Genomic DNA, 11057 nt, shown 5'->3' with positions numbered 1-11057 from the left:
CCCTCAGAGAGGGGATCTATTCTTTACCCTTCTCAACACATCACATTCAAGATCCCATTCGACATGGGGATGGGGCTAATCTGAACATGCATTTAAGGAAATAACTGTCTGAGGACCTGGATGTGTTGATGCATTCATGAGACCGGATTCTGAAATCCATCACACTATAATAAAATAAAACCTGACCATGCAATATTTTGTAATCCTGCATTCCCAGTCGCCAGCAATGATGCAACCAGCAACCACAGGATGCATACGAAACGAGAAAAGGAGGATCCTTCCAGATATACACGCATATATATATTTTTTTTTGGGGCGGGGGGGGGGGGTGAAGGAATGGTGTGAGAGAGAGACAGACAGACAGACAGACAGACAGAGACAGAGACAGAGAATTGGATTATTATTAATGTAATATTCATCGATGAGTCAGTTTCAGTGTTTAACATTTTGAAACGGAAGATATTTGTTGGAAATTTGTGACCCTGTCCATCAGTAGGAAATTCTTTCGGATATTCCTAGTGGCCTCCACTCACACAGTTTTCTACTTCTGTCCTGGTTGGAATTTCAGAGACTTGGCTGATGTCAAAGTTTGCACATTGGAATGTGAGGCTGCTCTCAATGTTCTGTGTGAGTTCATGGCCTTGTACTAATGATCCACCATATATATATATATATATATATATATATATATATATATATATATATATATATATATATATATATATATATATATATATATATATCTCTCTCTCTCTCTCTCTCTCTCTCTCTCTCTCTCTCTCTCTCTCTCTCTCTCTCTCTCTCTCTCTCTCTCTCTCTCTCTCTCTCTCTGTCTCTCTCTCTCTCTCTCTCTCTCTCTTTCTCTTTCTCACTTCCAATTCCACAAGGAAATTGTTCTTTTATATCATGAATAGCGTTACCACCTTGAGATTTCTCACAAATTGTTTCCGTCACTTGTGGAATTGTTGGTCTCCAGTCACTTGATATCACCGAGCTCTATAACACCACCAGAGAGGTCATCGGCAGCTCGTGATTGTCCGCATCGCGGAGTCTGCTCAGCATCCATGTTTAGTCCTTTCATCCACAGCAGTGAGTGGGAATTGACTGGTTTTAATCCTTTAACTGCGCTTTTCACGCTAATTCCGTAAAGAGTTCCATACTTTCAAAAGCACAAGCCTTCTTTATAGATGGCTCCTTGAATGTATTATCACTAATTTTCAGAACTAGGACACCACCGGCCCACATGATCAGCCCTGGGATGGTTTGTTTATGTGTTCCTGGAAGGCTTGGGTCCAGACGGCTTTTTGTAGCGGGGGTTTCCGCAAATCCACGAAATGACTAATTTTGAAGGGAAGTACTTCATTCGGAGTCGAGGGGATTACCGGAATATCGATGAAACCGCACCTTTTAGGGGTGCAATGTGTACTCTTCCACGGAATTGACGTCATGTGTCCATCTTATTGACGCCATATTTCTGCTATAAATTGTCGTGCATGGGACGCTATGGTCATTCGTTTCGGTTAACCCATTAAGAGTTTAAACTGCATGTTTCGATTTCGAAAACTGCAGAGAGTGAAGAAGCTGCTGCTTGCCGATCTGAGGGATGAGCAGAGGGTGGAGTCAATGATCAAGTCAACTGATCACAGAAATGGTGAAAATTTCGTCTCAATCCGACAAGCTGTTGGGGAGAAAAACACGAAAGTTCTGTGCAGACAGACAAACAGACAATCAGCAAAAAGATAGAGGATTTTCCAGAGAGTCAGAGAGATCATTGATGAAAATCAGAAAAATAACAGGGCCCAGAACATTGCCTTGAGGAACTCCAGCCTGGACAGGAAGATGGGATGAAAGAACTACATTTAGGGCCACACGGTGACTGCAACAGGAGAGGAAGTCTGCGAGCCATGATTGGACATGTTCTTGGATACCATAGGAAGATAATTTTGGTGAGCAAAGCAAGGTGCCAGACCATATCGAAAGCACGCGATATGTCAAGGGAGACTGCTCTGATTTCATGGCTGGCATTGAGGAGCTCCATCCATTGTTGGGAGAGCAGAAGTGGCATATCCAGAGTAGAGTGGCCTGGACTTAACTTGACACCACCAGGATTTGGAGGAGGGGAGACAAGATTGAGATTTTAGACTTGAGATTAGAAAAATGTTGTTTTCTGGCTCTCTTGAGGGTAGACACACACTTGTTCCGAGCTTTCTGGAAGTAACTGAGATTGCATTCAGTTGGATTAACCTTCCATGAGGCGAAGGCAAGTTGTTTCAGGACAACTGCCTCGCCACAAGGTTCAATGTACCACGGGCGGGAGGAAGGGTAGGCCAACTGAAGACGAGAGGGGATAAATCTGTGGATGAGAGAGAGCAAGTTTCTTTGAAAGAATTCCCAGGATGAGTTGATGTTGGAGAAAGTAGCGATGGGAGACCAGTCTCGAAGTTTGATGGCTGCTTGGAGACCCTGCCAGTCGGCTTGAGTGAAATGCCAGACTCGACGGCGCTGAGGTGGATCTCTGATAACAGCCAGAGAGATGTCCACTTTGACAAGCACGTGGTCAGAAGAACCGATTGGAGCGGAGGAACAGCAGATTAAATAAGGCCGTTAATTATCTTCAAAATGGGTGTTTTAATTAACCCAAACACCCAATTTTCACTCTTGCACTTCCTGGGAGTTTTCTGAGAATGCATGCAATGATTCAGGCTGATAGATTTCATGATTTTGGAGTTATCGAGGAGACACACTGACTGACACACACACACACACACACACACACGTAAGATAAAATAGAAATCTCTTTCTCGCCAATGACTGACTGACTGATATTAAACTGATTTTATCTCTCGATGACCCTCAACAATTTTCATATTGATCGGATGTGGCATTCTACATGTGCAATTATGACGTCATAATGAGGGCACCTATGACATAATTTAAAAAAAATCACACTCATTCCCCACGAGGAGAACTTACTTTGTGCCAAGTTTCAATTTTTTCCTTGTTGCGGTTTCAGAGATACAGAGGTCCAAAGTTTTTCCATTTTCTAATATGGAAGCCACACTGCGTGACCTATGACGTCATAATTATAATTGAAACCTTCTACGTGAGTAGTCACAGAAATGGTGAAAATTTCGTCTCAATCCGACAAGCTGTTGGGGAGAAAAACACGAAAGTTCTGTGCGGACAGACAAACAGACAAACAGACAAACAGACAAACAAAAACACAGACCCAAATGCAATACCCTCTCCGAATCCTTCAGCGAGGAAAACAAGCAAATCAGTGCTTGAATAAATTAGACCACGATGTACATTAGAAGTGCTGATGCTAACCAGAAACTGTCATACCTTGGGCACATCACAGTGGAGAAAACGAGTCTGGACAAATCAACCATGTTGGGTATGATTGAGGGAAGGGGATGAAGACGCAGAACTTGTATGTGCTGGATATATGGGGGTAAAGGCTGCCATCAAGCTGTCTGCTCGAGCTTTGGGAAGCAGTGCAGTACAGGGATGTTTGGGGAAATCTAATCACGAATGTCACCAGAAGTCGGACACGACTTGACGGAACAAGATAAGTCAGGGCATTTCTCAAATATTAAGACTGAGCAAGGCTCATATGGTTAAGGCTTCACACCAAAGGGTGGAAAGCAAACATTCCAACAGTGTCGGATGGGAAGCAAGCCCACATAGGATGTATTGAAAGAAAGAGAGAGAGAGAGAGAGTATAACGGGTGGTGGTTATGTTCAAAGAAAAAGTAGATAAGAACTCTATTATAGGCAGATAACAATAGAAGAATACAAACACTTGATGGACGAGTAGGCAGAAATGATTGCTTTTTGCTGGATTTTTTTTGAAAAGGAATAGGGAGGGGATTCCATGTTTAAAGACGATTCAGGGTTAGGGGAGGGGGTAATGGACGTGGCAATAAAGCTTCAAAAATCAAATATATTGTTGGAGAAATGTTCATTTTCAACAGGTGGCATTTTGCTTTGTAGTCCAGAGTTTTGCCCACCACCTGCATGGGGTGGACTTGACATTTTAAACCCACATTTGCAGGGTCACTGCCAATGACTAGTTCAAACTAGTGACTGCTCGAGCTGACCCATCTGATTGGCATGCGAGATCAAAAGCATGCTCGGTTGGCGGTTTGAAAGAACACATTGAAGCCGTCAATGTTTTCTGGCTGAAAATGTTGTTTTCTCCTTTGGCTGTGAAATCCAGGAAGGAAAAAAAAAAAAAACCCAAAATCAATTTGCTGATCCAGCGATTTCCTCGCAGCCACTTAAGGGTGTGAAATTAATACCCTGTGGAGGGGTCATGTACAAGACTAATGCGAGATGCAAGTGAGCTCTGTTATGCTGCCCCTTGAGTTATGTCTCATCTCACCTAATTGCTTGGCTGCCTCAGCAGCAAATATCGTGGGAACAATGTGGTAATGTAGCTCACCTTATCCTGCCATGCAATCACAGCTTGTCTCTTATATTATACCACCTCTCTCTGGCAGATTTATTCATGCATTATAAATTCATAACCTAAAAAGATAAATGACAGTCTCACCTTTGCTCGAGGTTGTGATCATATAAAAGTTGCCAAATTTTGTGATAACGTTAATTTACAACTTTGTACAATATTGGTGCTTACTCTTTCAGAAGTATGTGCCACATCGAGGTTGTACTGCCGAAGCAAAGCATTCCCCTCATTTTTGCAAAGAGTGGGGAAGATAGTTCCTCATCCGGACAACACTAATAGTGGGTCACACTTGTAGATCTCCATGGGTTACTAGCAGGGTTACCCGGCGTTGCCCGGGTGAGGAGAGGGGAGGGGGGGTACTGAGAAGTGGGAGAAGCAGGTGGATTGGGGACAGGAGAACCAACAGGATGGGGAGGGGGGGAACTGTGTCGGGGGCAGGAGAGCCAGAACACCAGTTGGTAAAGGGACCACCAGTGGATAAAGGGGTCTTTAGGGTCTTCAAGGGTCTCAAGTGTCTTTGGGGTCTTAAAGGTCTTGAGAGTCTTACAGGTCATTGGGGTGTTAAGGGTCTTTGAGGTCTTAAAGGGTCTTTGGGGTCTTACAGTTCTTAAGGGTCTTCGAAGTCTTAAGGGACTTCAAAAGACGTAAGGGTCTTAAAAGGTCTTCAAGGTCTTAGGGGTGTTCAGGAGTCTTAGGGGTCTTAACCCTGTTTGTGATCCAAAGGGTCTTTGGGGTATTCGGGGTTTTAAAGTGCCTTAATTGTGTTCGGGGAATTCAATGGTCTTAAGGGTCTTTGGAGTCTCATCTCCCAAGCATGCAGAAAGTCTTCTCTCAAGCATGTAAAAAGACTTCTCTCAAGCATGTGAAAAAAGATCTTATGGTTCTTCATGGTCTTTGAAGACTGAGGTTGTGCATGAAAATACACTTCGGCCAACCCCTGGGTTGGATATGGACTGTGTGCCAAATTTGGTGGTTGTCGGTCCAGCAGTCCTTCCAAAAAACGCGAACAAACAGATAGACAGACAGACAGACAGACAGACAGACAGACAGACAGACAGACAGACAGACAGACATCCGATGAATCTTATTTATTGTTTATTTAGTTAGGTTCCAATTGTGCGTCGAGTCAGGCCAGCTGTGCTGTAAACCAATGGGTGGAAGAGACAGCTCGACTGATTAGGTGTGCTGGCCTTTGGCTGTGAAATGACACATGATATCTATAAACCAATGAGATTGCATATAAATGATAAAGCCAGAAAAGTAATCTTTAAAGACTCAGGTGGTGGATGAAAATTCCCCCAGGACAATCCCCGGACCGGACTTGGGCTGCGTGCCGAATTTGGTGTTTGTCGCTCCAGCGGTCCTCACAAAAAACGCGAACAGACAGACAGACAGACAGACAGACAGACATCCAACGAACCTTATTTATTATATGTGGGCTGCATCCACACAACTTACTTCCTGTGTATCCATTTATGCAATACAAATCAACATTGCCTAATACCTCTCATTTATACATTGTATATATCATTTATATTTACAACATCATCATTTATACATTTATATAAAATACCTCTCATTTATACATTGTCAACCGACCAAGCACATTTTAAATGAGCAAACAAAATCCAAGTATATTAACTGTTAAAATCAATCTGGTTTGACACTTACAGTACATTAGTGGGAGATGTGCCAATTCCCTTTGTTGGAAGAAGTTGTTTGTTTGTTTTTTAACAGGATGTCACTTGGGCCGCAGTAGGATGCTGATTGGGCCGCATGCAGCTCGTGGGTTGAGAACCACTGGTGGAGAACATAAAGTATTGGTATACATGGTACACCCACATCTGAAATGAAACTTCCCAATTGGTGCATATTTTCACACACTGCAAAGCAACCTCTGCTTTATAAAGGTGTAAAACTTAGTTGCAATCAAGATGTCACAAGAGGAGTTGGCTGACCTTCACCACTAATGATTATTGAGTGCCATGGGTTCCAAACTAATGACAACATTTCCTTCACAGTGGGCCTTCCAAAAACGAATTAAAAAAAAAATACAGAAATTGAAGACAGGTCATATCAAAGTTGAGAATTGGAATGGGCATGGTCCAAAATTATTTCAGAAATCAGGGAATGAGAACCTAAACATGTGGAATGGTTCAATATTACCGATAAAATGTTGACTCAGCCTGTCATCCTTCGGAGGTCGGAAAAATGAATACCAGGTTACTGGTAACAGGGGACGCTGCATCAGCAGCACAGCAGCGCTCCCCCAGCAATGATGCAACGCGCAGCCACAGGTTGCACACAAAAAAAAAATTTATCAGTGGGATTCTACATTTGCACAAGTTGGTGAAACAATTAACGGGGTGTCACAATACTTGGGAATGAGGTTGTCATCACAGAAAACGAGCACGAGTTACAAAGCAGGAGTCGTGGAAGCTTCAATGACATTTTGAAAACGAATCAGAAATGAGAAAAGGTCAGGAAGGTGCGGCGGCAGGAGGTGTTTGCCAAATGATATGTTGATTTTTTAAAAAATCTGTTTGACGATTCCTTTTCTCCGATGTATGCAATCGCTGCTTTTGAGACCGATGGCCCATCATCAGAAAATGAATTTTCACCAAGCACATACAGGTGTAATCGGTACGATTCACCGAATGCTTGCGATTTGTGCATCATACAGTTCTTGACAAACAAACAAAAAAGGAAAACAAAAATCTGCGTTCCTACTGGGCTCATTTTTAGCATGAAATATTAGAAATCTATGGGTATCTAGAATCCTCAATTACGCGGTAAAGACGAAGTAGATATGTGAAAAAGGAATTGTTCGAAACGAGTCTGGTTGAGTTTTCCTTCTGGAATAACGCTGACTTGCATTGGCCGGAGTTTTTTTTTTGTTGTTGCTGTCTTTTTTTTCTGAACAGTTTGGCCTTAGTGATGCCTTCAATGAAATAATGTGCCGCAGGGATCATTGCTCATTCTAAGGAAAGTTGGGGGACAGGAGGGGGGTAATTTAACATTTTAACAAAACTAGGGAGGGCCACTCTCGTCCCACAATGAATGGGAGATCCGTGCCAGGTTTCCATTGACCTTCAAAAGCAGCAAAAAGATAGAATACATAAACGAGGAGCATTTGAATTTTTTTAAAATGCCAAGGAGAACTTTTTATAACTGAATTTAAAATGAAATTTTCACAAAGTTGTGGGTTTCTTTTGATCTCCGCACGCAAATACTTTTGGTTCTGTTTTTTTCGATTGCAAGCAGTCGGGTCAGGGTCAGGTATGGGAGCATGCACCAGAGCAGCGCGTCGCTGTGTGCACTTTCCGCCGGTACTCCAGGGGCCTCCGTCTGGCCATCCCCCAGGCAGATGCCTGACCCATCCCCATCTCCTTGAGATATTGATCAACCTGCTGCAACCACGAGGCACGTGGTCGGCCCATTGGCCTCCTCCACTCATGAGGCTCCCTCGCTGACAGAATCTGGTGAGCAGGATCAGTGTCAGGAAAACGAGCCACGTGTCCAAACAGCCGCAGCTGATGCTCACGGACTATGCAGGTAACAAATTTCATTTGAGTCTCTCTCAGCAACCTCTCGTTGGACACAAAGTCCGACCAGCGATAGACAAGGATTCTCCAAAGAGGCCTGGTACCGAAGGAGAGGCAAAATTCTTCTTTGCCCGATGGTGAGTTCCAAGACATCCACTGGCAACATCAAGGACGGTGGTCTTGAAGGCACTCCACAACTCTTCAGGATCTCCCAAAGCACCCAGACCCCCCAAATCTCCACACAGCTTGTTCACAAACTCTTCACCTAACCTCTCATCCTTGAGCTTGCCAACATCCAGCCAAGGCAGGGATGGGACCATTCTCCTGGATTTAAACTGCAACTTCAGAGTTGCTACAACAAGCCGGTGGTCAATATTGAGGAACTGAGCATGGGGCTAGACCCTGCAGTTCTGCATCATCCTCCAGCGACCATCAACGAGCACATGGTCAATCTCCTTTGCCACACCGCCAGCGTTGGAATACCAGGTCCAGCGATAGGATAACCATCCCTACCAGTTGATGCATTGAAATTCCCAAAGACGAGAAGAGTATCTTGTCTGGGACACTGATCAACCACAGACTTGAGCGTGGCCTAGAATGCGTCTTTCATGGTGAGATCACTCGCCTCTGTAGGAGCATAAACAGAGACTAGGGAAATGACACCAAAGGAGTGACGAATCCTTAGTCTCATAATATGCTCGTTGACCCGTGTTACCTCAATTATCATTGGATTCAGCTTACTGGACACAGCTACAGCAACTCCTTGGGCATGGTAACCATCAGAGCGACCAGACCAATAGTAGGTGTAACCACCCACCATTATCTCGCCGCAATCCGGTCTCCGAACCTCAGAGAGAGCTGCAATCCCGATGTCCAAACGCTTGAGCTCAGATGATAACAGAGACAGGTGATCATCCTCTCTTAGGGATAGGACATTCCAGGCACCCACCCGAAGGGACCGCCTCAGGTTAACCCAAGGAGACCGCCGTCTGGTGGATGACACCTCAGCACCACTCCGACACACTCTCCCGCAATCTGACCCGGGAATGTTACCCCGTGGTTTCCCTCCTATCATCAAACATTGTGGGTCCCAAAAGCTTTGCCCCAATCCCATCATCCGGTGAGCTGCCCTGCGGAGGGTAGCTGCACAGGAGGTACTCCCACGGAGTGGGTTTTCAGATTTTTAAAAATGCTTTTCGAATGTTTTGCGGAATGAAGGCTTTTATGGTGGCCGGAGTGCAAATCCTGCCACCAACCTCCAAATAAAAAGTCACACAGATGCAGAAGGACGTCCGCAGACACAGTTGGGCACGACATCTGCATGGATTGTAAAAGGTTAAAGGTCAAAGGTCAAACTGCCAAATAAATGCAATTATTGGCACATTTTTAATTAAACTTTGTCCTCAACATTGGGGACCGCATGAAATATTTCACGATTTTTTGGGATTCCACCTCTGGTTCATGACCCAAGGGATGAGGACTTAAGGTCGTGTTTTGATTATTTATTTATTTATTTATTTATTTTGGCCATCTCACAACAAGATTTGGCCATCAAAAAAAAAAAACATTATTTTTAACTCAAAATTTGATATTGGGTCATTCCTAGTGGAACATTTGGCCATCACTCAACTTTGCTTTCGATGGGAAACATGGGGATTTGCAATGGCGCGCAATTCGCTTTGCTCTCGTTGTATTTTCATATACAGTACTGTACATATTTTAAACATTAGTTAGTGACTATTTTTCACTTTAAGAAAAAAAATAGGAAAATAAACATGGAAACATTGAAATAATCTCACGAGTCATATTTGAGAATGCAATTTATTAAATTATCACAGAAGAGAGAAATACATAATCAGTGTCAGACAGCAAACCTGATACATACACTCCTAAGTGGTGGGCTGGGATGAGAAAGGGGAGAGGTAGAGTGATTATACATTTAGCAAAGCCGAGCAGAACAATCATCAATACAGAGCAGGCTGAAATAAATTTGTCACCGAGGAATGGTGGGGTATGATTGCGGTGTGCCGAGCCCGTAAGTGCTTTGGACAGAAGCTTAACTGGTGCCAGAGCACGGAGCGCTTAGGCAGGCAAGTGGGTTTGGTTCAAGTGAAGAGCGAAAATTAGAGTCCATTAATCCTGCTTCCTCTGATTAGCGTACTCTGCTGGTGCTCCATCCTCCCAGCATGTCTCCTCCAGAATTCAGATCGTTTCCATTGGAAAAATAGGAAATTACATCACTGCGAATTGAAAAGTTTCTCTAAGATTATGCATGTGTCATTTTACTCTGAACCAACTATGCCTTTACTTTGTTAACCCCCTATACTGACAAATTAGCATCCGATTAAGTTTCCGACAGGATGCATACAGAGGTTAGTTTTTGAGCTGTCGACTACTCTTGGTGGGGGGAGGGGATTAAATGCAGTGTTGAGACTCGTGGAGGAGCTAGAACACAGAACGGAACAGTATGTAACAGAACGAAAAGAAGAGTAGAAAGACAGGGGTCGGGGGGCACACCAACAGCAGGGTTGAGGGACAAAATAGAGGGAGACTTGCAGAAATAATGGATGTGTGGAAGAATGACAGCAAGGGGAGGACACGGGGTGAACAAAATAGATACAGCCACAAACTCTCAATCACAGAAGTGGAAGGAAAAACTGGAAACTTTGAAAGGGGTGTGCATGCGGAGGGTAAATGGGGGTAAAAAGATCATGGGTACGGATGGGGGATGACCTGAGATGGTGGTGAACAGCTGTCTTGAAGTCCTCTAGGGAAAATGAGATTGAAGAGACTGAGGAAGTTGGTTCCATAAGTGGAGGGGGGGAGAGGAACGAATGAGCAGAAGTGAGGAGCAAGTCTGGATTTTGAGTGTTTCACGAGAGGGGCATTACTGTGAGACCATGTGTTCCATGCAGAAACCTGGGAGTGGGGGATAGAGGTGAGGTGGGAAACCTGGTTCTCCTGAGAGTGGACACAAATTTTGTTGGATTTCTGGAGGGATCTGAGGTTGCTTTCCATCGAATATGCCTTCCACGAAGAGA

At 44.0% G+C, this 11057-nt stretch overlaps 1 long non-coding RNA gene across 2 annotated transcripts in view; it reads right to left on the bottom strand.

The window, feature by feature from the left end:
- Positions 1-6060: 6060 nt before the first annotated feature.
- Positions 6061-11057, bottom strand: part of LOC147020591 (uncharacterized) — a 103395-nt gene continuing 98398 nt past the window's right edge. For both annotated transcript variants that reach the window (XR_015062096.1, XR_015062097.1), the window contains exon 5: positions 6061-6271. This is a non-coding gene — a long non-coding RNA (uncharacterized LOC147020591). The remainder of the gene's footprint in view (positions 6272-11057) is intronic.

The sequence above is a fragment of the Eptatretus burgeri genome, chromosome 9 (assembly GCF_056783735.1).
Source record: "Eptatretus burgeri isolate ZD-2024b chromosome 9, Ebu_testis_v1, whole genome shotgun sequence".
Classification (NCBI taxonomy): Eukaryota; Metazoa; Chordata; class Myxini; order Myxiniformes; family Myxinidae; genus Eptatretus; species Eptatretus burgeri.
This window is presented reverse-complemented; position numbering and strand designations above follow the sequence as displayed.